This window comes from Salmo salar, chromosome 02 (genome assembly GCF_965601325.2).
Source record: "Salmo salar chromosome 02, fSalSal1, whole genome shotgun sequence".
NCBI lineage: Eukaryota > Metazoa > Chordata > Actinopteri > Salmoniformes > Salmonidae > Salmo > Salmo salar.
Window position 1 is genome coordinate 98,307,395 of NC_138292.1, and position 24,266 is coordinate 98,331,660.

The window sequence follows — 24,266 nt, forward strand, 5'->3', positions numbered from 1 at the left end:
TAATTCTCAGTGGTTTTGGACTTTCAGACAATACATACTTTTGTCACGGTGGAAACCACATCTTAAGGTCGATATCAAATTGTTTTACTTTAGAATGAAATCATTGTTTTTTTCTCAGGTGTTGTGGTTTTTCAGACCATACATTTTAGCACGGTGCTTACAACGTCACTGTCAAAAAGTGAAGGTCGGTATTGATAATTTTTTCTTTCGATTTGTTGATTAGATGTGCCTCGTTAGCGCAGTAGGTAGCGCGTCAGTCTCATAATCTGAAGGTCGTGAGTTCGATCCTCACACAGGGCAGCAAAGCTTTCAATAAGAAAGTGTTGTCTGAAGATGAAGTGAAAATTAATTCTCAGTGGTTTTGGACTTCCAGACAATACATACTTTTGTCACAGTGGATACCACATCTTAAGGTCGATATCTATATTTTTTACTTTAGAATGAAATCATAGTTTTTTTCTCAGGTGTTGTGGTTTTTCAGACCATACATTTTGGCACGGTGCTTACAACGTCACTGTCAAAAAGTGAAAGTCGTTATCGATATTTTTTCTTTACGCTTAATGTTTAAAAATGCCTCGTTGGCGCAGCAGGCAGGGCGTCAGTCTCATAATCTGAAGGTCGTGAGTTCGATCCTCACACGGGGCAGCAAAGCTTTTAAAAAAACAGTGTTTTCTGAAGATGAAGTGAAAATTAATTCTCAGTGGTATTGGACGTTCAGACGATACATACTTTTGTCACGGTGCTTACAACGTCACTGTCAAAATCTGAAGGTCGGAATCCATATCTATATTTTTTACTTTAGAATGAAATCATTGTTTTTTTCTCAGGTGATGTGGACTTTCAGACCATACATTTTGGCACGGTGCTTACAACGTCAGCGTCAAAATCTGAAGGTCGTTATCGATATTTTTTCTTTACGCTCAATGTTTAAACGTGCCTCGTTGGCGCAGCAGGCAGTGCGTCAGTCTCATAATCTGAAGGTTGTGAGTTCGATCCTCACACGGGGCAGCAAAGCTTATAGAAAGACAGTGTTGTCTGAAGGTGAAAATTAATTCTCACTGGTTTTGGACTTTCAGACAATACATACTTTTGTCACGGTGGAAACCACATCTTAAGGTCGATATCAAATTGTTTTACTTTAGAATGAAATCATAGTTTTTTTCTCAGGTGTTGTGGTTTTTCAGACCATACATTTTGGCACGGTGCTTACAACGTCACTGTCAAAAAGTGAAGGTCGGTATCGATATTTTTTTCTTTCGATTTGTTGATTAAATCTACTTCGTTAGCGCAGTAGGTAGCGCGTCAGTCTCATAATCTGAAGGTCGTGAGTTCGATCCTCACAAGGGGCAGCAAAGCTTATAGGAAGACAGTGTTGTCTGAAGGTGAAAATTAATTCTCAGTGGTTTTGGACTTTCAGACAATACATACTTTTGTCACGGTGGAAACCACATCTTAAGGTCGATATCAAATTGTTTTACTTTAGAATGAAATCATAATTTTTTTCTCAGGTGTTGTGGTTTTTCAGACCATACATTTTGATACGGTGCTTACAACGTCACTGTCAAAATCTGAAGGTCGGTATCGATATTTTTTCTTACACTAAATGATTTCATTTGCCTCGTTGGTGCAGCAGGCAGCGAGTCAGTCTCATAATCTGAAGGTCGTGAGTTCCATCCTCACAAGGGGCAGCAAAGCTTATAAAAAGACTGTTGTCTGAGAGTGAAAATTAATTCTCAGTGGTTTTGGACTTTAAGACAATACATACTTTTGTCACGGTGGAAACCACATCTTAAGGTCGATATCAAATTGTTTTACTTTAGAATGAAATCATAGTTTTTTTCTCAGGTGTTGTGGTTTTTCAGACCATACATTTTGGCACGGTGCTTACAACGTCACTGTCAAAAAGTGAAGGTCGGTATCGATAATCTTTTCTTTCGATTTGTTGATTAAATGTGCTTCGTTAGCGCAGTAGGTAGCGCGTCAGTCTCATAATTTGAAGGTCGTGAGTTCGATCCTCACACGGGGCAGCAAAGCTTTTAAAAAAACAGTGTTGTCTGAAAATGAAGGGAAAATTAATTCTCAGTTGTTTTGGACTTTCAGACAATACATACTTTTGTCACAGTGGATACCACATCTTAAGGTCGATATCTATATTTTTTACTTTAGAATGAAATCATTGTTTTTTTCTCAGGTGATGTGGACTTTCAGACCATACATTTTGGCACGGTGCTTACAACGTCTCTGTCAAAATCTGAAGGTCGGTATCGATATTTTTTCTTACACTTAATGATTTAATGTGCCTCGTTGGTGCAGCAGGCAGCGCGTCAGTCTCATAATCTGAAGGTCGTGAGTTACATCCTCACACGGGGCAGCAAAGCTGTTAAAAAGACAGTGTTGTCCGAAGATGAAGTGAAAATTAATTCTCAGTTGTTTCGGACTTTCAGACAATACATACTTTTGTCACAGTGGATACCACATCTTAAGGTCGATATCTATATTTTTTACTTTAGAATGAAATCATTGTTTTTTTCTCAGGTGTTGTGGTTTTTCAGACCATACATTTTGGCACGGTGCTTACAACGTCACTGTCAAAAAGTGAAGGTCGGTATTGATAATTTTCTCTTTCGAATTTTTGATTAGATGTGCCTCGTTAGCGCAGTAGGTAGCGCCTCAGTCTCATAATCTGAAGGTCGTTAGTTCGATCCTCACACGGGGCAGCAATGCTGTTAATAAGAAAGTGTTGTCTGAAGATGAAGTGAAAATTAATTCTCAGTGGTTTTGGACTTCCAGACAATACATACTTTTGTCACAGTGGATACCACATCTTAAGGTCGATATCTATATTTTTTACTTTAGAATGAAATCATAGTTTTTTTCTCAGGTGTTGTGGTTTTTCAGACCATACATTTTGGCACGGTGCTTACAACGTCACTGTCAAAAAGTGAAGGTCGGTATCGATAATTTTTTCTTTCGATTTCATGATTAAATGTGCTTCGTTAGCGCAGTAGGTAGCGCGTCAGTATCATAATCTGAAGGTCGTGAGTTAGATCCTCACACGGGGCAGCAAAGATTTTAAAAAGAAAGTGTTCTCTGAAGAATAAGTGACAATTAATTCTCAGATGTTTTGGACTTTCAGTCAATACATACTTTTGTTTCGGTGGATACCACATCTTAAGGTCGATATCTATATTTCTTACTTTCGAATGAAATCATAGTTTTTTTCTCAGGTGTTGTGGACTTTCAGACCATACATTTTGGCACGGTGCTTACAACGTCAGCGTCAAAATCTGAAGGTCGGTATCGATATTTTTTCTTACACTTAACGATTTAATGTGCCTCGTTGGTGCAGCAGGCAGCGCGGCAGTCTCATAATTTGAAGGTCGTGAGTTCGATTCTCACACGGGGCAGCAAAGCTTATAAAAAGACTGTTGTCTGATGGTGAAAATAAATTCTCAGTGGTTTTGGACTTTCAGACAATACATACTTTTGTCACGGTGGAAACCACATCTTAAGGTCGATATCAAATTGTTTTACTTTAGAATGAAATCATAGTTTTTTTCTCAGGTGTTGTGGTTTTTCAGACCATACATTTTGGCACGGTGCTTACAACGTCACTGTCAAAAAGTGGAGGTCGGTATCGATAATTTTTTCTTTAGATTTGTTGATTAAATGTGCTTCGTTAGCGCAGTAGGTAGCGCGTCAGTCTCATAATCTGAAGGTCGCGTGTTCGATCCTCACACGGGGCAGCAAAGATTTTAAAAAGAAAGTGTTCTCTGAAGATGAAGTGAAATTTAATTCTCAGATGTTTTGGACTTTCAGACAATACATACTTTTGTCACGGTGGAAACCACATCTTAAGGTCGATATCAAATTGTTTTACTTTAGAATGAAATCATTGTTTTTTTCTCAGGTGTTGTGGTTTTTCAGACCATACATTTTGGCACGGTGCTTACAACGTCACTGTCAAAAAGTGAAGGTCGGTATTGATATTTTTTTCTTTCGATTTGTCGATTAAATGTGCTTCGTTAGCGCAGTAGGTAGCGCGTCAGTCTCATAATCTGAAGGTCGTGAGTTCGATCCTCACACGGGGCAGCAAAGCTTTTAAAAAGACAGTGTTGTCTGAAGATGAAGTGAAAATTAATTCTCAGTTGTTTTGGACTTTCAGACAATACATACTTTTGTCACAGTGGATACCACATCTTAAGGTCGATATCTATATTTTTTACTTTAGAATGAAATCATATTTTTTTTCTCAGGTGATGTGGACTTTCAGACCATACATTTTGGCACGGTGCTTACAACGTCAGCGTCAAAATCTGAAGGTCGGTATCGATATTTTTTCTTACACTTAACGATTTAATGTGCCTCGTTGGTGCAGCAGGCAGCGCGTCAGTCTCGTAATTTGAAGGTCGTGAGTTCGATTCTCACACGGGGCAGCAAAGCTTATAAAAAGACTGTTCACTGATGGTGAAAATAAATTCTCAGTGGTTTTGGACTTTCAGACAATACATACTTTTGTCACGGTGGAAACCACATCTTAAGGTCGATATCAAATTGTTTTACTTTAGAATGAAATCATAGTTTTTTTCTCAGGTGTTGTGGTTTTTCAGACCATACATTTTGGCACGGTGCTTACAACGTCACTGTCAAAAAGTGAAGGTCGGTATCGATATTTTTTTCTTTCGATTTGTTGATTAAATCTACTTCGTTAGCGCAGTAGGTAGCGCGTCAGTCTCATAATCTGAAGGTCGTGAGTTCGATCCTCACAAGGGGCAGCAAAGCTTATAGGAAGACAGTGTTGTCTGAAGGTGAAAATTAATTCTCAGTGGTTTTGGACTTTCAGACAATACATACTTTTGTCACGGTGGAAACCACATCTTAAGGTCGATATCAAATTGTTTTACTTTAGAATGAAATCATAATTTTTTTCTCAGGTGTTGTGGTTTTTCAGACCATACATTTTGATACGGTGCTTACAACGTCACTGTCAAAATCTGAAGGTCGGTATCGATATTTTTTCTTACACTAAATGATTTCATTTGCCTCGTTGGTGCAGCAGGCAGCGAGTCAGTCTCATAATCTGAAGGTCGTGAGTTCCATCCTCACAAGGGGCAGCAAAGCTTATAAAAAGACTGTTGTCTGAGAGTGAAAATTAATTCTCAGTGGTTTTGGACTTTAAGACAATACATACTTTTGTCACGGTGGAAACCACATCTTAAGGTCGATATCAAATTGTTTTACTTTAGAATGAAATCATAGTTTTTTTCTCAGGTGTTGTGGTTTTTCAGACCATACATTTTGGCACGGTGCTTACAACGTCACTGTCAAAAAGTGAAGGTCGGTATCGATAATCTTTTCTTTCGATTTGTTGATTAAATGTGCTTCGTTAGCGCAGTAGGTAGCGCGTCAGTCTCATAATTTGAAGGTCGTGATTTCGATCCTCACACGGGGCAGCAAAGCTTTTAAAAAAACAGTGTTGTCTGAAAATGAAGGGAAAATTAATTCTCAGTTGTTTTGGACTTTCAGACAATACATACTTTTGTCACAGTGGATACCACATCTTAAGGTCGATATCTATATTTTTTACTTTAGAATGAAATCATTGTTTTTTTCTCAGGTGATGTGGACTTTCAGACCATACATTTTGGCACGGTGCTTACAACGTCTCTGTCAAAATCTGAAGGTCGGTATCGATATTTTTTCTTACACTTAATGATTTAATGTGCCTCGTTGGTGCAGCAGGCAGCGCATCAGTCTCATAATCTGAAGGTCGTGAGTTACATCCTCACACGGGGCAGCAAAGCTGTTAAAAAGACAGTGTTGTCCGAAGATGAAGTGAAAATTAATTCTCAGTTGTTTCGGACTTTCAGACAATACATACTTTTGTCACAGTGGATACCACATCTTAAGGTCGATATCTATATTTTTTACTTTAGAATGAAATCATTGTTTTTTTCTCAGGTGTTGTGGTTTTTCAGACCATACATTTTGGCACGGTGCTTACAACGTCACTGTCAAAAAGTGAAGGTCGGTATTGATAATTTTCTCTTTCGAATTTTTGATTAGATGTGCCTCGTTAGCGCAGTAGGTAGCGCCTCAGTCTCATAATCTGAAGGTCGTTAGTTCGATCCTCACACGGGGCAGCAATGCTGTTAATAAGAAAGTGTTGTCTGAAGATGAAGTGAAAATTAATTCTCAGTGGTTTTGGACTTCCAGACAATACATACTTTTGTCACAGTGGATACCACATCTTAAGGTCGATATCTATATTTTTTACTTTAGAATGAAATCATAGTTTTTTTCTCAGGTGTTGTGGTTTTTCAGACCATACATTTTGGCACGGTGCTTACAACGTCACTGTCAAAAAGTGAAGGTCGGTATCGATAATTTTTTCTTTCGATTTCATGATTAAATGTGCTTCGTTAGCGCAGTAGGTAGCGCGTCAGTATCATAATCTGAAGGTCGTGAGTTAGATCCTCACACGGGGCAGCAAAGATTTTAAAAAGAAAGTGTTCTCTGAAGAATAAGTGACAATTAATTCTCAGATGTTTTGGACTTTCAGTCAATACATACTTTTGTTTCGGTGGATACCACATCTTAAGGTCGATATCTATATTTCTTACTTTCGAATGAAATCATAGTTTTTTTCTCAGGTGTTGTGGACTTTCAGACCATACATTTTGGCACGGTGCTTACAACGTCAGCGTCAAAATCTGAAGGTCGGTATCGATATTTTTTCTTACACTTAACGATTTAATGTGCCTCGTTGGTGCAGCAGGCAGCGCGGCAGTCTCATAATTTGAAGGTCGTGAGTTCGATTCTCACACGGGGCAGCAAAGCTTATAAAAAGACTGTTGTCTGATGGTGAAAATAAATTCTCAGTGGTTTTGGACTTTCAGACAATACATACTTTTGTCACGGTGGAAACCACATCTTAAGGTCGATATCAAATTGTTTTACTTTAGAATGAAATCATAGTTTTTTTCTCAGGTGTTGTGGTTTTTCAGACCATACATTTTGGCACGGTGCTTACAACGTCACTGTCAAAAAGTGGAGGTCGGTATCGATAATTTTTTCTTTAGATTTGTTGATTAAATGTGCTTCGTTAGCGCAGTAGGTAGCGCGTCAGTCTCATAATCTGAAGGTCGCGTGTTCGATCCTCACACGGGGCAGCAAAGATTTTAAAAAGAAAGTGTTCTCTGAAGATGAAGTGAAATTTAATTCTCAGATGTTTTGGACTTTCAGACAATACATACTTTTGTCACGGTGGAAACCACATCTTAAGGTCGATATCAAATTGTTTTACTTTAGAATGAAATCATTGTTTTTTTCTCAGGTGTTGTGGTTTTTCAGACCATACATTTTGGCACGGTGCTTACAACGTCACTGTCAAAAAGTGAAGGTCGGTATTGATATTTTTTTCTTTCGATTTGTCGATTAAATGTGCTTCGTTAGCGCAGTAGGTAGCGCGTCAGTCTCATAATCTGAAGGTCGTGAGTTCGATCCTCACACGGGGCAGCAAAGCTTTTAAAAAGACAGTGTTGTCTGAAGATGAAGTGAAAATTAATTCTCAGTTGTTTTGGACTTTCAGACAATACATACTTTTGTCACAGTGGATACCACATCTTAAGGTCGATATCTATATTTTTTACTTTAGAATGAAATCATATTTTTTTTCTCAGGTGATGTGGACTTTCAGACCATACATTTTGGCACGGTGCTTACAACGTCACTGTCAAAATCTGAAGGTCGTTATCGATATTTTTCTCTTTACGCTTAATGTTTAGAAGTGCCTCGTTGGCGCAGCAGGCAGCGCGTCAGTCTCATAATCTGAAGGTCGTGAGTTCGATCCTCACACGGGGCAGCAAAGCTTATAAAACGACAGTGTTGTCTGAGAGGTGAAAATTAATTCTCAGTGGTTTTGGACTTCCAGACAATACATACTTTTGTCACGGTGGAAACCACATCTAAAGGTCGATATCAAATTGTTTTACTTTAGAATGAAATCATTGTTTTTTTCTCAGGTGTTGTGGTTTTTCAGACCATACATTTTGGCACGGTGCTTACAACGTCACTGTCAAAAAGTGAAAGTCGTTATCGATATTTTTTCTTTACGCTTAATGTTTAAAAGTGCCTCGTTGGCGCAGCAGGCAGTGCGTCAGTCTCATAATCTGAAGGTCGTGAGTTCGATCCTCACACGGGGCAGCAAAGCTTTTAAAAAAACAGTGTTTTCTGAAGATGAAGTGAAAATTAATTCTCAGTGGAATTGGACGTTCAGACTATACATACTTTTGTCACGGTGCTTACAACGTCACTGTCAAAATCTGAAGGTCGGTATCCATATCTATATTTTTTACTTTAGAATGAAATCATTGTTTTTTTCTTAGGTGTTGTGGACTTTCAGACCATACATTTTGGCACGGTGCTTACAACGTCACTGTCAAAATCTGAAGGTCGGTATCTATATTTTTTCTTACACTTAATGCTTTAATGTGCCTCGTTGGTGCAGCATGCAGCGCCTCAGTCTCATAATCTGAAGGTCGTGAGTTCGATCCTCACACGGGGCAGCAATGCTGTTAATAAGAAAGTGTTGTCTGAAGATGAAGTGAAAATTAATTCTCAGTGGTTTTGGACTTCCAGACAATACATACTTTTGTCACAGTGGATACCACATCTTAAGGTCGATATCTATATTTTTTACTTTAGAATGAAATCATTGTTTTTTTCTCAGGTGTTGTGGTTTTTCAGACCATACATTTTGGCACGGTGCTTACAACGTCACTGTCAAAAAGTGAAAGTCGTTATCGATATTTTTTCTTTACGCTTAATGTTTAAACGTGCCTCGTTGGCGCTGCAGGCAGCGCGTCAGTCTCATAATCTGAAGGTCGTGAGTTCGATCCTCACACGGGGCAGCAAAGCTTTTAAAAAAACACTGTTTTCTGAAGATGAAGTGAAAATTAATTCTCAGTGGTATTGGACGTTCAGACGATACATACTTTTGTCACGGTGCTTACAACGTCACTGTCAAAATCTGAAGGTCGGAATCCATATCTATATTTTTTACTTTAGAATGAAATCATTGTTTTTTTCTCAGGTGATGTGGACTTTCAGACCATACATTTTGGCACGGTGCTTACAACGTCACTGTCAAAATCTGAAGGTCGTTATCGATATTTTTTCTTTACGCTCAATGTTTAAAAGTGCCTCGTTGGCGCAGCAGGCAGTGCGTCAGTCTCATAATCTGAAGGTCGTGAGTTCCATCCTCACACGGGGCAGCAAAGCTTATAGAAAGACAGTGTTGTCTGAAGGTGAAAATTAATTCTCACTGGTTTTGGACTTTCAGACAATACATACTTTTGTCACGGTGGAAACCACATCTTAAGGTCGATATCAAATTGTTTTACTTTAGAATGAAATCATTGTTTTTTTCTCAGGTGTTGTGGTTTTTCAGACCATACATTTTGGCACGGTGCTTACAACGTCACTGTCAAAAAGTGAAGGTCGGTATTGATAATTTTTTCTTTCGAATTGTTGATTAGATGTGCCTCGTTAGCACAGTAGGTAGCGCCTCAGTCTCATAATCTGAACGTCGTGAGTTCGATCCTCACACGGGGCAGCAATGCTGTTAATAAGAAAGTGTTGTCTGAAGATGAAGTGAAAATTAATTCTCGGTGGTTTTGGACTTCCAGACAATACATACTTTTTTCACAGTGGATACCACATCTTAAGGTCGATATCTATATTTTTTACTTTAGAATGAAATCATTGTTTTTTTCTCAGGTGTTGTGGTTTTTCAGACCATACATTTTGGCACGGTGCTTACAACGTCACTGTCAAAAAGTGAAAGTCGTTATCGATATTTTTTCTTTACGCTTAATGTTTAAACGTGCCTCGTTGGCGCAGCAGGCAGCGCGTCAGTCTCATAATCTGAAGGTCCTGAGTTCGATCCTCACACATGGCAGCAAAGCTTTTAAAAAAACACTGTTTTCTGAAGATGAAGTGAAAATTAATTCTCAGTGGTATTGGACGTTCAGACGATACATACTTTGTCACGGTGCTTACAACGTCACTGTCAAAATCTGAAGGTCGGAATCCATATCTATATTTTTTACTTTAGAATGAAATCATTGTTTTTTTCTCAGGTGATGTGGACTTTCAGACCATACATTTTGGCACGGTGCTTACAACGTCACTGTCAAAATCTGAAGGTCGTTATCGATATTTTTTCTTTACGCTCAATGTTTAAAAGTGCCTCGTTGGCGCAGCAGGCAGTGCGTCAGTCTCATAATCTGAAGGTCGTGAGTTCGATCCTCACACGGGGCAGCAAAGCTTATAGAAAGACAGTGTTGTCTGAAGGTGAAAATTAATTCTCACTGGTTTTGGACTTTCAGACAATACATACTTTTGTCACGGTGGAAACCACATCTTAAGGTCGATATCAAATTGTTTTACTTTAGAATGAAATCATTGTTTTTTTCTCAGGTGTTGTGGTTTTTCAGACCATACCTTTTGGCACGGTGCTTACAACGTCACTGTCAAAAAGTGAAGGTCGGTATCGATATTTTTTTCTTTCGATTTGTCGATTAAATGTGCTTCGTTAGCGCAGTAGGTAGCGCGTCAGTCTCATAATCTGAAGGTCGTGAGTTCGATCCTCACACGGGGCAGCAAAGCTTTTAATAAGAAAGTGTTGTCTGAAGATGAAGTGAAAATTAATTCTCAGTGGTTTTGGACTTCCAGACAATATATACTTTTGTCACAGTGGATACCACATCTTAAGGTCGATATCAAATTGTTTTACTTTAGAATGAAATCATTGTTTTTTTCTCAGGTGTTGTGGTTTTTCAGACCATACATTTTGGCACGGTGCTTACAACGTCACTGTCAAAAAGTGAAGGTCGGTATCGATATTTTTTTCTTTCGATTTGTTTATTAAATGTGCTTCGTTAGCGCAGTAGGTAGCGCGTCAGTCTCATAATCTGAAGCTCGCGAGTTCGATCCTCACATGGGGCAGCAAAGATTTAAAAAGAAAGTGTTCTCTGAAGATGAAGTGAAAATTAATTCTCAGATGTTTTGGACTTTCAGACAATACATACTTTTGTCACGGTGGATACCACATCTTAAGGTCTATATCTATATTTTTTACTTTAGAATGAAATCATAGTTTTTTTCTCAGGTATTGTGGACTTTCAGACCATACATTTTGGCACGGTGCTTACAACGTCACTGTCAAAAAGTGAAGGTCGGTATCGCTAATTTTTTCTTTCGATTTGTTGATTAAATGTGCTTCGTTAGCGAAGTAGGTAGCGCGTCAGTCTCATAAGCTGAAGGTTGTGAGTTCGATCCTCACACGGGGCAGCAAACCTTATAAAAAGACAGTGTTGTCTCAAGGTGAAAATTAATTCTCAGTGGTTTTGGACTTTCAGACAATACATACTTTTGTCACGGTGGAAACCACATCTTAAGGTCGATATCAAATTGTTTTACTTTAGAATGAAATCATTGTTTTTTTCTCAGGTGTTGTGGTTTTTCAGACCATACATTTTGGCACGGTGCTTACAACGTCTGTCAAAAAGTGAAGGTCGGTATTGATATTTTTTTCTTTAGATTTGTTGATTAGATGTGCCTCGTTAGCGCAGTAGGTAGCGCGTCAGTCTCGTAATCTGAAGGTCGTGAGTTCGATCCTCACACGGGGCAGCAAAGCTTTTAAAAAAACAGTGTTTTCTGAAGATGAAGTGAAAATTAATTCTCAGTGGAATTGGACGTTCAGACGATACATACTTTTGTCACGGTGCTTACAACGTCACTGTCAAAATCTGAAGGTCGGTATCCATATCTATATTTTTTACTTTAGAATGAAATCATTGTTTTTTTCTTAGGTGTTGTGGACTTTCAGACCATACATTTTGGCACGGTGCTTACAACGTCACTGTCAAAATCTGAAGGTCGGTATCTATATTTTTTCTTACACTTAATGCTTTAATGTGCCTCGTTGGTGCAGCATGCAGCGCGTCAGTCTCATAATCTGAAGGTCGTGAGTTAGATCCTCACACGGGGCAGCAAAGATTTTAAAAAGAAAGTGTTGTCTGAAGAATAAGTGACAATTAATTCTCAGATGTTTTGGACTTTCAGACAATACATACTTTTGTTTCGGTGGATACCACATCTTAAGGTCGATATCTATATTTCTTACTTTCGAATGAAATCATAGTTTTTTTCTCAGGTGTTGTGGACTTTCAGACCATACATTTTGGCACGGTGCTTACAACGTCAGTGTCAAAATCTGAAGGTCGGTATCGATATTTTTTCTTACACTTAACGATTTAATGTGCCTCGTTGGTGCAGCAGGCAGCGCGTCAGTCTTGTAATTTGAAGGTCGTGAGTTCGATCCTCACACTGGGCAGCAAAGTTTATAAAAAGACTGTTGTCTGATGGTGAAAATTAATTCTCAGTGGTTTTGGACTTTCAGACAATACATACTTTTGTCACGGTGGAAACCACATCTTAAGGTCGATATCAAATTGTTTTACTTTAGAATGAAATCATAGTTTTTTTCTCAGGTGTTGTGGTTTTTCAGACCATACATTTTGGCACGGTGCTTACAACGTCACTGTCAAAAAGTGAAGGTCGGTATCGATAATTTTTTCTTTCGATTTCATGATTAAATGTACTTCGTTAGCGCAGTAGGTAGCGCGTCAGTATCATAATCTGAAGGTCGTGAGTTAGATCCTCACACGGGGCAGCAAAGATTTTAAAAAGAAAGTGTTGTCTGAAGAATAAGTGACAATTAATTCTCAGATGTTTTGGACTTTCAGACAATACATACTTTTGTTTCGGTGGATACCACATCTTAAGGTCGATATCTATATTTCTTACTTTCGAATGAAATCATAGTTTTTTTCTCAGGTGTTGTGGACTTTCAGACCATACATTTTGGCACGGTGCTTACAACGTCACTGTCAAAATCTGAAGGTCGTTATCGATATTTTTTCTTTACGCTCAATGTTTAAAAGTGCCTCGTTGGCGCAGCAGGCAGTGCGTCAGTCTCATAATCTGAAGGTCGTGAGTTCGATCCTCACACGGGGCAGCAAAGCTTATAAAAAGACAGTGTTGTCTGAAGGTGAAAATTAATTCTCAGTGGCTTTGGACTTTCACACAATACATACTTTTGTCACGGTGGAAACCACATCTTAAGGTCGATATCAAATTGTTTTACTTTAGAATGAAATCATTGTTTTTTTCTCAGGTGTTGTGGTTTTTCAGACCATACATTTTGGCACGGTGCTTACAACGTCACTGTCAAAAAGTGAAGGTCGGTATTGATAATTTTCTCTTTCGAATTGTTGATTAGATGTGCCTCGTTAGCGCAGTAGGTAGCGCCTCAGTCTCTTAATCTGAAGGTCGTGAGTTCGATCCTCACACGGGGCAGCAATGCTGTTAATAAGAAAGTGTTGTCTGAAGATGAAGTGAAAATTAATTCTCAGTGGTTTTGGACTTCCAGACAATACATACTTTTGTCACAGTGGATACCACATCTTAAGGTCGATATCTATATTTTTTACTTTAGAATGAAATCATAGTTTTTTTCTCAGGTGTTGTGGTTTTTCAGACCATACATTTTGGCACGGTGCTTACAACGTCACTGTCAAAAAGTGAAAGTCGTTATCGATATTTTTTCTTTACGCTTAATGTTTAAAAGTGCCTCGTTGGTGCAGCATGCAGCGCGTCAGTCTCATAATCTGAAGGTCGTGAGTTAGATCCTCACACGGGGCAGCAAAGATTTTAAAAAGAAAGTGTTGTCTGAAGAATAAGTGACAATTAATTCTCAGATGTTTTGGACTTTCAGACAATACATACTTTTGTTTCGGTGGATACCACATCTTAAGGTCGATATCTATATTTCTTACTTTCGAATGAAATCATAGTTTTTTTCTCAGGTGTTGTGGACTTTCAGACCATACATTTTGGCACGGTGCTTACAACGTCAGTGTCAAAATCTGAAGGTCGGTATCGATATTTTTTCTTACACTTAACGATTTAATGTGCCTCGTTGGTGCAGCAGGCAGCGCGTCAGTCTCGTAATTTGAAGGTCGTGAGTTCGATCCTCACACTGGGCAGCAAAGCTTATAAAAAGAGACTGTTGTCTGAATGTGAAAATTAATTCTCAGTGGTTTTGGACTTTCACACAATACATACTTTTGTCACGGTGGAAACCACATCTTAAGGTCGATATCAAATTGTTTTACTTTAGAATGAAATCATTGTTTTTTTCTCAGGTGTTGTGGTTTTTCAGACCATACATTTTGGCACGGTGCTTACAACGTCACTGTCAAAAAGTGAAGGTCGGTATCGATATTTTTTTCTTTCGATTTGTTTATTAAATGTGCTTCGTTAGCGCAGTAGGTAGCGCGTCAGTCTCATAATCTGAAGCTCGCGAGTTCGATCCTCACATGGGGCAGCAAAGATTTAAAAAGAAAGTGTTCTCTGAAGATGAAGTGAAAATTAATTCTCAGATGTTTTGGACTTTCAGACAATACATACTTTTGTCACGGTGGAAACCACATCTTAAGGTCGATATCAAATTGTTTTACTTTAGAATGAAATCATTGTTTTTTTCTCAGGTGTTGTGGTTTTTCAGACCATACATTTTGGCACGGTGCTTACAACGTCACTGTCAAAAAGTGAAGGTCGTTATCGATATTTTTTCTTTACGCTTAATGTTTAAAAGTGCCTCGTTGGCGCAGCAGGCAGCGCGTCAGTCTCATAATCTGAAGGTAGTGAGTTCGATCATCACACGGGGCAGCAAAGCTTTTAAAAAAACAGTGTTTTCTGAAGATGAAGTGAAAATTAATTCTCAGTGGTATTGGACGTTCAGACGATACATACTTTTGTCACGATGCTTACAACGTCACTGTCAAAATCTGAAGGTCGGTATCCATATCTATATTTTATCCTTTAGAATGAAATCATTGTTTTTTTCTCATGTGATGTGGACTTTCAGACCATACATTTTGGCACGGTGCTTACAACGTCACTGTCAAAATCTGAAGGTCGTTATCGATATTTTTTCTTTACGCTTAATTATTAAAAGTGCCTCGTGGGCGCAGCAGGCACCGCGTCAGTCTCATAATCTGAAGGTCATGTTTTCGATCCTCACACGGGGCAGCAAAGCTTATAAAAAGAGAGTGTTGTCTGAATGTGAAAATTAATTCTCAGTGGTTTTGGACTTTCACACAATACATACTTTTGTCACGGTGGAAACCACATCTTAAGGTCGATATCAAATTGTTTTACTTTAGAATGAAATCATTGTTTTTTTCTCAGGTGTTGTGGTTTTTCAGACCATACATTTTGGCACGGTGCTTACAACGTCACTGTCAAAAAGTGAAGGTCGGTATCGATATTTTTTTCTTTCGATTTGTTTATTAAATGTGCTTCGTTAGCGCAGTAGGTAGCGCGTCAGTCTCATAATCTGAAGCTCGCGAGTTCGATCCTCACATGGGGCAGCAAAGATTTAAAAAGAAAGTGTTCTCTGAAGATGAAGTGAAAATTAATTCTCAGATGTTTTGGACTTTCAGACAATACATACTTTTGTCACGGTGGATACCACATCTTAAGGTCGATATCTATATTTTTTACTTTAGAATGAAATCATAGTTTTTTTCTCAGGTATTGTGGACTTTCAGACCATACATTTTGGCACGGTGCTTACAACGTCACTGTCAAAAAGTGAAGGTCGGTATCGCTAATTTTTTCTTTCGATTTGTTGATTAAATGTGCTTCGTTAGCGAAGTAGGTAGCGCGTCAGTCTCATAAGCTGAAGGTTGTGAGTTCGATCCTCACACGGGGCAGCAAACCTTATAAAAAGACAGTGTTGTCTCAAGGTGAAAATTAATTCTCAGTGGTTTTGGACTTTCAGACAATACATACTTTTGTCACGGTGGAAACCACATCTTAAGGTCGATATCAAATTGTTTTACTTTAGAATGAAATCATTGTTTTTTTCTCAGGTGTTGTGGTTTTTCAGACCATACATTTTGGCACGGTGCTTACAACGTCTGTCAAAAAGTGAAGGTCGGTATTGATATTTTTTTCTTTAGATTTGTTGATTAGATGTGCCTCGTTAGCGCAGTAGGTAGCGCGTCAGTCTCGTAATCTGAAGGTCGTGAGTTCGATCCTCACACGGGGCAGCAAAGCTTTTAAAAAAACAGTGTTTTCTGAAGATGAAGTGAAAATTAATTCTCAGTGGAATTGGACGTTCAGACGATACATACTTTTGTCACGGTGCTTACAACGTCACTGTCAAAATCTGAAGGTCGGTATCCATATCTATATTTTTTACTTTAGAATGAAATCATTGTTTTTTTCTTAGGTGTTGTGGACTTTCAGACCATACATTTTGGCACGGTGCTTACAACGTCACTGTCAAAATCTGAAGGTCGGTATCTATATTTTTTCTTACACTTAATGCTTTAATGTGCCTCGTTGGTGCAGCATGCAGCGCGTCAGTCTCATAATCTGAAGGTCGTGAGTTAGATCCTCACACGGGGCAGCAAAGATTTTAAAAAGAAAGTGTTGTCTGAAGAATAAGTGACAATTAATTCTCAGATGTTTTGGACTTTCAGACAATACATACTTTTGTTTCGGTGTATACCACATCTTAAGGTCGATATCTATATTTCTTACTTTCGAATGAAATCATAGTTTTTTTCTCAGGTGTTGTGGACTTTCAGACCATACATTTTGGCACGGTGCTTACAACGTCAGCGTCAAAATCTGAAGGTCGGTATCGATATTTTTTCTTACACTTAACGATTTAATGTGACTCGTTGGTGCAGCAGGCAGCGCGTCAGTCTCGTAATTTGAAGGTCGTAAGTTCGATTCTCACACGGGGCAGCAAAGCTTATAAAAAGACTGTTCTCTGATGGTGAAAATAAATTCTCAGTGGTTTTGGACTTTCAGACAATACATACTTTTGTCACGGTGGAAACCACATCTTAAGGTCGATATCAAATTGTTTTACTTTAGAATGAAATCATAGTTTTTTTCTCAGGTGTTGTGGTTTTTCAGACCATACATTTTGGCACGGTGCTTACAACGTCACTGTCAAAAAGTGAAGGTCGGTATCGATAATTTTTTCTTTAGATTTGTTGATTAAATGTGCTTTGTTAGCGCAGTAGGTAGCGCGTCAGTCTCATAATCTGAAGGTCGTGAGTTCGATCCTCACACGGGGCAGCAAAGATTTTAAAAAGAAAGTGTTCTCTGAAGATGAAGTGAAATTTAATTCTCAGATGTTTTGGACTTTCAGACAATACATACTTTTGTCACGGTGGATTCCACATCTTAAGGTCGATATCTATATTTTTTACTTTAGAATGAAATCATATTTTTTTTCTCAGGTGATGTGGACTTTCAGACCATACATTTTGGCACGGTGCTTACAACGTCACTGTCAAAATCTGAAGGTCGTTATCGATATTTTTTCTTTACGCTTAATGTTTAGAAGTCCCTCATTGGCGCAGCAGGCAGCACGTCAGTCTCATAATCTGAAGGTCGTGAGTTCGATCCTCACACGGGGCAGCAAAGCTTATAAAAAGACAGTGTTGTCTGAAGGTGAAAACTAATTCTCAGTGGTTTTGGACTTTCAGACAATACATACTTTTGTCATGGTGGAAACCACATCTTAAGGTCGATATCAAATTGTTTTACTTTAGAATGAAATCATTGTTTTTTTCTCAGGTGTTGTGGTTTTTCAGACCATACATTTTGCCACGGTGCTTACAAGGTCACTGTCAAAAAGGGAAAGTCGTTATCGATATTTTTTCTTTACGCTTAATGTTTAAAAGTGCCTCGTTGGCGCAGCAGGCAGGGCGTCAGTCTCATAATCTGAAGGTCGTGAGTTCGATCCTCACACGGGGCAGCAAAGCTTTTAAAAAAACAGTGTTTTCTGAAGATGAAGTGAAAATTAATTCTCAGTGGTATTGGACGTTCAGACGATACATACTTTTGTCACGGTGCTTACAACGTCACTGTCAAAATCTGAAGGTCGGAATCCATATCTATATTTTTTACTTTAGAATGAAATCATTGTTTTTTTCTCAGGTGATGTGGACTTTCAGACCATACATTTTGGCACGGTGCTTACAACGTCACTGTCAAAATCTGAAGGTCGTTATCGATATTTTTTCTTTACGCTCAATGTTTAAAAGTGCCTCGTTGGCGCAGCAGGCAGTGCGTCAGTCTCATAGTCTGAAGGTCGTGAGTTCGATCCTCACACGGGGCAGCAAAGCTTATAGAAAGACAGTGTTGTCTGAAGGTGAAAATTAATTCTCACTGGTTTTGGACTTTCAGACAATATATACTTTTGTCACAGTGGATACCACATCTTAACGTCGATATCTATATTTTTTACTTTAGAATGAAATCATTGTTTTTTTCTCAGGTGTTGTGGTTTTTCAGACCATACCTTTTGGCACGGTGCTTACAACGTCACTGTCAAAAAGTGAAGGTCGGTATCGATATTTTTTTCTTTCGATTTGTCGATTATATGTGCTTCGTTAGCGCAGTAGGTAGCGCGTCAGTCTCATAATCTGAAGGTCGTGAGTTCGATCCTCACACGGGGCAGCAAAGCTTTTAATAAGAAAGTGTTGTCTGAAGATGAAGTGAAAATTAATTCTCAGTGGTTTTGGACTTCCAGACAATATATACTTTTGTCACAGTGGATACCACATCTTAACGTCGATATCTATATTTTTTACTTTAGAATGAAATCATTGTTTTTTTCTCAGGTGTTGTGGTTTTTCAGACCATACATTTTGGCACGGTGCTTACAACGTCACTGTCAAAAAGTGAAAGTCGTTATCGATATTTTTTCTTTACGCTTAATGTTTAAAAGTGCCTCGTTGGCGCAGCAGGCAGTGCGTCAGTCTCATAATCTGAAGGTCGTGAGTTCGATCCTCACACGGGGCAGCAAAGCTTTTAAAAAAACAGTGTTTTCTGAAGATGAAGTGAAAATTAATTCTCAGTGGAATTGGACGTTCAGACGATACATACTTTTGTCACGGTGCTTACAACGTCACTGTCAAAATCTGAAGGTCGGTATCCATATCTATATTTTTTACTTTAGAATGAAATCATTGTTTTTTTCTTAGGTGTTGTGGACTTTCAGACCATACATTTTGGCACGGTGCTTACAACGTCACTGTCAAAATCTGAAGGTCGGTATCTATATTTTTTCTTACACTTAATGCTTTAATGTGCCTCGTTGGTGCAGCATGCAGCGCGTCAGTCTCATAATCTGAAGGTCGTGAGTTAGATCCTCACACGGGGCAGCAAAGATTTTAAAAAGAAAGTGTTGTCTGAAGAATAAGTGACAATTAATTCTCAGATGTTTTGGACTTTCAGACAATACATACTTTTGTTTCGGTGGATACCACATCTTAAGGTCGATATCTATATTTCTTACTTTCGAATGAAATCATAGTTTTTTTCTCAGGTGTTGTGGACTTTCAGACCATACATTTTGGCACGGTGCTTACAACGTCAGCGTCAAAATCTGAAGGTCGGTATCGATATTTTTTCTTACACTTAAAGATTTAATGTGCCTCGTTGGTGCAGCAGGCAGCGCGTCAGTCTCGTAATTTGAAGGTCGTGAGTTCGATTCTCACACGGGGCAGCAAAGCTTATAAAAAGACTGTTCTCTGATGGTGAAAATAAATTCTCAGTGGTTTTGGACTTTCAGACAATACATACTTTTGTCACGGTGGAAACCACATCTTAAGGTCGATATCAAATTGTTTTACTTTAGAATGAAATCATAGTTTTTTTCTCAGGTGTTGTGGTTTTTCAGACCATACATTTTGGCACGGTGCTTACAACGTCACTGTCAAAAAGTGAAGGTCGGTATCGATAATTTTTTCTTTAGATTTGTTGATTAAATGTGCTTTGTTAGCGCAGTAGGTAGCGCGTCAGTCTCATAATCTGAAGGTCGTGAGTTCGATCCTCACACGGGGCAGCAAAGATTTTAAAAAGAAAGTGTTCTCTGAAGATGAAGTGAAATTTAATTCTCAGATGTTTTGGACTTTCAGACAATACATACTTTTGTCACGGTGGAAACCACATCTTAAGGTCGATATCAAATTGTTTTACTTTAGAATGGAATCATTGTTTTTTTCTCAGGTGTTGTGGACTTTCAGACCATACATTTTGGCACGGTGCTTACAACGTCACTGTCAAAATCTGAAGGTCGTTATCGATATTTTTTCTTTACGCTTAATGTTTAGAAGTCCCTCATTGGCGCAGCAGGCAGCACGTCAGTCTCATAATCTGAAGGTCGTGAGTTCGATCCTCACACAGGGCAGCAAAGCTTATAAAAAGACAGTGTTGTCTGAAGGTGAAAATTAATTCTCAGTGGTTTTGGACTTTCAGACAATACATACTTTTGTCATGGTGGAAACCACATCTTAAGGTCGATATCAAATTGTTTTACTTTAGAATGAAATCATTGTTTTTTTCTCAGGTGTTGTGGTTTTTCAGACCATACATTTTGCCACGGTGCTTACAAGGTCACTGTCAAAAAGGGAAAGTCGTTATCGATATTTTTTCTTTACGCTTAATGTTTAAAAGTGCCTCGTTGGCGCAGCAGGCAGGGCGTCAGTCTCATAATCTGAAGGTCGTGAGTTCGATCCTCACACGGGGCAGCAAAGCTTTTAAAAAAACAGTGTTTTCTGAAGATGAAGTGAAAATTAATTCTCAGTGGTATTGGACGTTCAGACGATACATACTTTTGTCACGGTGCTTACAACGTCACTGTCAAAATCTGAAGGTCGGAATCCATATCTATATTTTTTACTTTAGAATGAAATCATTGTTTTTTTCTCAGGTGATGTGGACTTTCAGACCATACATTTTGGCAATGTGCTTACAACGTCACTGTCAAAATCTGAAGGTCGTTATCGATATTTTTTCTTTACGCTCAAAGTTTAAAAGTGCCTCGTTGGCGCAGCAGGCAGTGCGTCAGTCTCATAGTCTGAAGGTCGTGAGTTCGATCCTCACACGGGGCAGCAAAGCTTATATAAAGACAGTGTTGTCTGAAGGTGAAAATTAATTCTCACTGGTTTTGGACTTTCAGACAATATATACTTTTGTCACAGTGGATACCACATCTTAACGTCGATATCTATATTTTTTACTTTAGAATGAAATCATTGTTTTTTTCTCAGGTGTTGTGGTTTTTCAGACCATACCTTTTGGCACGGTGCTTACAACGTCACTGTCAAAAAGTGAAGGTCGGTATCGATATTTTTTTCTTTCGATTTGTCGATTAGATGTGCTTCGTTAGCGCAGTAGGTAGCGCGTCAGTCTCATAATCTGAAGGTCGTGAGTTCGATCCTCACACGGGGCAGCAAAGCTTTTAATAAGAAAGTGTTGTCTGAAGATGAAGTGAAAATTAATTCTCAGTGGTTTTGGACTTCCAGACAATATATACTTTTGTCACAGTGGATACCACATCTTAACGTCGATATCTATATTTTTTACTTTAGAATGAAATCATTGTTTTTTTCTCAGGTGTTGTGGTTTTTCAGACCATACATTTTGGCACGGTGCTTACAACGTCTCTGTCAAAAAGTGAAAGTCGTTATCGATATTTTTTCTTTACGCTTAATGTTTAAAAGTGCCTCGTTGGCGCAGCAGGCAGTGCGTCAGTCTCATAATCTGAAGGTCGTGAGTTCGATCCTCACACGGGGCAGCAAAGATTTTAAAAAAAACAGTGTTTTCTGAAGATGAAGTGAAAATTAATTCTCAGTGGAATTGGACGTTCAGACGATACATACTTTTGTCACGGTGCTTACAACGTCACTGTCAAAATCTGAAGGTCGGTATCCATATCTATATTTTTTACTTTAGAATGAAATCATTGTTTTTTTCTTAGGTGTTGTGGACTTTCAGACCATACATTTTGGCACGGTGCTTACAACGTCACTGTCAAAATCTGAAGGTCGGTATCTATATTTTTTCTTACACTTAATGCTTTAATGTGCCTCGTTGGTGCAGCATGCAGCGCGTCAGTCTCATAATCTGAAGGTCGTGAGTTAGATCCTCACACGGGGCAGCAAAGATTTTAAAAAGAAAGTGTTGTCTGAAGAATAAGTGACAATTAATTCTCAGATGTTTTGGACTTTCAGACAATACATACTTTTGTTTCGGTGGATACCACATCTTAAGGTCGATATCTATATTTCTTACTTTCGAATGAAATCATAGTTTTTTTCTCAGGTGTTGTGGACTTTCAGACCATACATTTTGGCACGGTGCTTACAACGTCAGCGTCAAAATCTGAAGGTCGGTATCGATATTTTTTCTTACACTTAAAGATTTAATGTGCCTCGTTGGTGCAGCAGGCAGCGCGTCAGTCTCGTAATTTGAAGGTCGTGAGTTCGATTCTCACACGGGGCAGCAAAGCTTATAAAAAGACTGTTCTCTGATGGTGAAAATAAATTCTCAGTGGTTTTGGACTTTCAGACAATACATACTTTTGTCACGGTGGAAACCACATCTTAAGGTCGATATCAAATTGTTTTACTTTAGAATGAAATCATAGTTTTTTTCTCAGGTGTTGTGGTTTTTCAGACCATACATTTTGGCACGGTGCTTACAACGTCACTGTCAAAAAGTGAAGGTCGGTATCGATAATTTTTTCTTTAGATTTGTTGATTAAATGTGCTTTGTTAGCGCAGTAGGTAGCGCGTCAGTCTCATAATCTGAAGGTCGTGAGTTCGATCCTCACACGGGGCAGCAAAGATTTTAAAAAGAAAGTGTTCTCTGAAGATGAAGTGAAATTTAATTCTCAGATGTTTTGGACTTTCAGACAATACATACTTTTGTCACGGTGGAAACCACATCTTAAGGTCGATATCAAATTGTTTTACTTTAGAATGAAATCATTGTTTTTTTCTCAGGTGTTGTGGTTTTTCAGACCATACTTTTTGGCACGGTGCTTACAACGTCACTGTCAAAAAGTGAAGGTCGGTATTGATATTTTTTTCTTTGGATTTGTCGATTAAATGTGCTTCGTTAGCGCAGTAGGTAGCGCGTCACTCTCATAATCTGAACGTCGTGAGTTCGATCCTCCCACGGGGCAGAAAGGCTTTTAAAAAGACAGTGTTGTCTGAAGATGAAGTGAAAATTAATTCTCAGTTGTTTTGGACTTTCAGACAATACATACTTTTGTCACAGTGGATACCACATCTTAAGGTCGATATCTATATTTTTTACTTTAGAATGAAATCATATTTTTTTTCTCAGGTGATGTGGACTTTCAGACCATACATTTTGGCACGGTGCTTACAACGTCACTGTCAAAATCTGAAGGTCGTTATCGATATTTTTTCTTTACGCTTGATGTTTAGAAGTCCCTCGTTGGCGCAGCAGGCAGCGCGTCAGTCTCATAATCTGAAGGTCGTGAGTTCGATCCTCACATGGGGCAGCAAAGCTTCTAAAAAGACACTGTTGTCTGAAGGTGAAAATTAATTCTCAGTGGTTTTGGACTTTCAGACAATACATACTTTTGTCACGGTGGAAACCACATCTTAAGGTCGATATCAAATTGTTTTACTTTAGAATGAAATCATTGTTTTTTTCTCAGGTGTTGTGGTTTTTCAGACCATACATTTTGCCACGGTGCTTACAAGGTCACTGTCAAAAAGGGAAAGTCGTTATCGATATTTTTTCTTTACGCTTAATGTTTAAAAGTGCCTCGTTGGCGCAGCAGGCAGGGCGTCAGTCTCATAATCTGACGGTCGTGAGTTCGATCCTCACACGGGGCAGCAAAGCTTTTAAAAAAACAGTGTTTTCTGAAGATGAAGTGAAAATTAATTCTCAGTGGTATTGGACGTTCAGACGATACATACTTCTGTCACGGTGCTTACAACGTCACTGTCAAAATCTGAAGGTCGGAATCCATATCTATATTTTTTACTTTAGAATGAAATCATTGTTTTTTTCTCAGGTGATGTGGACTTTCAGACCATACATTTTGGCACGGTGCTTACAACGTCACTGTCAAAATGTGAAGGTCGTTATCGATATTTTTTCTTTACTCTCAATGTTTAAAAGTGCCTCGTTGGCGCAGCAGGCAGTGCGTCAGTCTCATAGTCTGAAGGTCGTGAGTTCGATCCTCACACGGGGCAGCAAAGCTTATAGAAAGACAGTGTTGTCTGAAGGTGAAAATTAATTCTCACTGGTTTTGGACTTTCAGACAATATATACTT

The 24,266-nt window shown here is 38.6% G+C and overlaps 19 non-coding genes across 19 annotated transcripts; all 19 read left to right on the forward strand.

Moving 5' to 3' along the window:
• The first annotated feature begins 227 nt into the window (after nucleotides 1-227).
• trnam-cau (transfer RNA methionine (anticodon CAU)) lies at nucleotides 228-300 on the forward strand. Its single transcript has one exon. It is a non-coding gene; the product is annotated as a tRNA-Met (tRNA).
• A 1,654-nt stretch (nucleotides 301-1,954) lies between these two features.
• Nucleotides 1,955-2,027, forward strand: trnam-cau (transfer RNA methionine (anticodon CAU)). Its single transcript has one exon. It is a non-coding gene; the product is annotated as a tRNA-Met (tRNA).
• Nucleotides 2,028-4,019: 1,992 nt separating this feature from the next.
• On the forward strand, nucleotides 4,020-4,092 carry trnam-cau (transfer RNA methionine (anticodon CAU)). The gene has a single exon. It is a non-coding gene; the product is annotated as a tRNA-Met (tRNA).
• Nucleotides 4,093-4,363: 271 nt separating this feature from the next.
• On the forward strand, nucleotides 4,364-4,436 carry trnat-cgu (transfer RNA threonine (anticodon CGU)). Its single transcript has one exon. It is a non-coding gene; the product is annotated as a tRNA-Thr (tRNA).
• Nucleotides 4,437-7,445: 3,009 nt separating this feature from the next.
• trnam-cau (transfer RNA methionine (anticodon CAU)) lies at nucleotides 7,446-7,518 on the forward strand. Its single transcript has one exon. It is a non-coding gene; the product is annotated as a tRNA-Met (tRNA).
• Nucleotides 7,519-7,791: 273 nt separating this feature from the next.
• On the forward strand, nucleotides 7,792-7,864 carry trnam-cau (transfer RNA methionine (anticodon CAU)). Its single transcript has one exon. It is a non-coding gene; the product is annotated as a tRNA-Met (tRNA).
• Nucleotides 7,865-10,591: 2,727 nt separating this feature from the next.
• trnam-cau (transfer RNA methionine (anticodon CAU)) lies at nucleotides 10,592-10,664 on the forward strand. The gene has a single exon. It is a non-coding gene; the product is annotated as a tRNA-Met (tRNA).
• A 957-nt stretch (nucleotides 10,665-11,621) lies between these two features.
• On the forward strand, nucleotides 11,622-11,694 carry trnat-cgu (transfer RNA threonine (anticodon CGU)). Its single transcript has one exon. It is a non-coding gene; the product is annotated as a tRNA-Thr (tRNA).
• A 633-nt stretch (nucleotides 11,695-12,327) lies between these two features.
• Nucleotides 12,328-12,400, forward strand: trnat-ugu (transfer RNA threonine (anticodon UGU)). Its single transcript has one exon. It is a non-coding gene; the product is annotated as a tRNA-Thr (tRNA).
• Nucleotides 12,401-13,352: 952 nt separating this feature from the next.
• Nucleotides 13,353-13,425, forward strand: trnak-cuu (transfer RNA lysine (anticodon CUU)). The gene has a single exon. It is a non-coding gene; the product is annotated as a tRNA-Lys (tRNA).
• Nucleotides 13,426-14,041: 616 nt separating this feature from the next.
• On the forward strand, nucleotides 14,042-14,114 carry trnat-cgu (transfer RNA threonine (anticodon CGU)). The gene has a single exon. It is a non-coding gene; the product is annotated as a tRNA-Thr (tRNA).
• Nucleotides 14,115-16,114: 2,000 nt separating this feature from the next.
• On the forward strand, nucleotides 16,115-16,187 carry trnat-cgu (transfer RNA threonine (anticodon CGU)). The gene has a single exon. It is a non-coding gene; the product is annotated as a tRNA-Thr (tRNA).
• Nucleotides 16,188-17,159: 972 nt separating this feature from the next.
• On the forward strand, nucleotides 17,160-17,232 carry trnam-cau (transfer RNA methionine (anticodon CAU)). Its single transcript has one exon. It is a non-coding gene; the product is annotated as a tRNA-Met (tRNA).
• A 1,316-nt stretch (nucleotides 17,233-18,548) lies between these two features.
• On the forward strand, nucleotides 18,549-18,621 carry trnam-cau (transfer RNA methionine (anticodon CAU)). The gene has a single exon. It is a non-coding gene; the product is annotated as a tRNA-Met (tRNA).
• Nucleotides 18,622-19,599: 978 nt separating this feature from the next.
• trnat-cgu (transfer RNA threonine (anticodon CGU)) lies at nucleotides 19,600-19,672 on the forward strand. Its single transcript has one exon. It is a non-coding gene; the product is annotated as a tRNA-Thr (tRNA).
• A 266-nt stretch (nucleotides 19,673-19,938) lies between these two features.
• Nucleotides 19,939-20,011, forward strand: trnam-cau (transfer RNA methionine (anticodon CAU)). Its single transcript has one exon. It is a non-coding gene; the product is annotated as a tRNA-Met (tRNA).
• A 1,316-nt stretch (nucleotides 20,012-21,327) lies between these two features.
• Nucleotides 21,328-21,400, forward strand: trnam-cau (transfer RNA methionine (anticodon CAU)). Its single transcript has one exon. It is a non-coding gene; the product is annotated as a tRNA-Met (tRNA).
• Nucleotides 21,401-22,379: 979 nt separating this feature from the next.
• Nucleotides 22,380-22,452, forward strand: trnat-cgu (transfer RNA threonine (anticodon CGU)). Its single transcript has one exon. It is a non-coding gene; the product is annotated as a tRNA-Thr (tRNA).
• Nucleotides 22,453-22,718: 266 nt separating this feature from the next.
• trnam-cau (transfer RNA methionine (anticodon CAU)) lies at nucleotides 22,719-22,791 on the forward strand. The gene has a single exon. It is a non-coding gene; the product is annotated as a tRNA-Met (tRNA).
• Nucleotides 22,792-24,266: the final 1,475 nt, after the last annotated feature.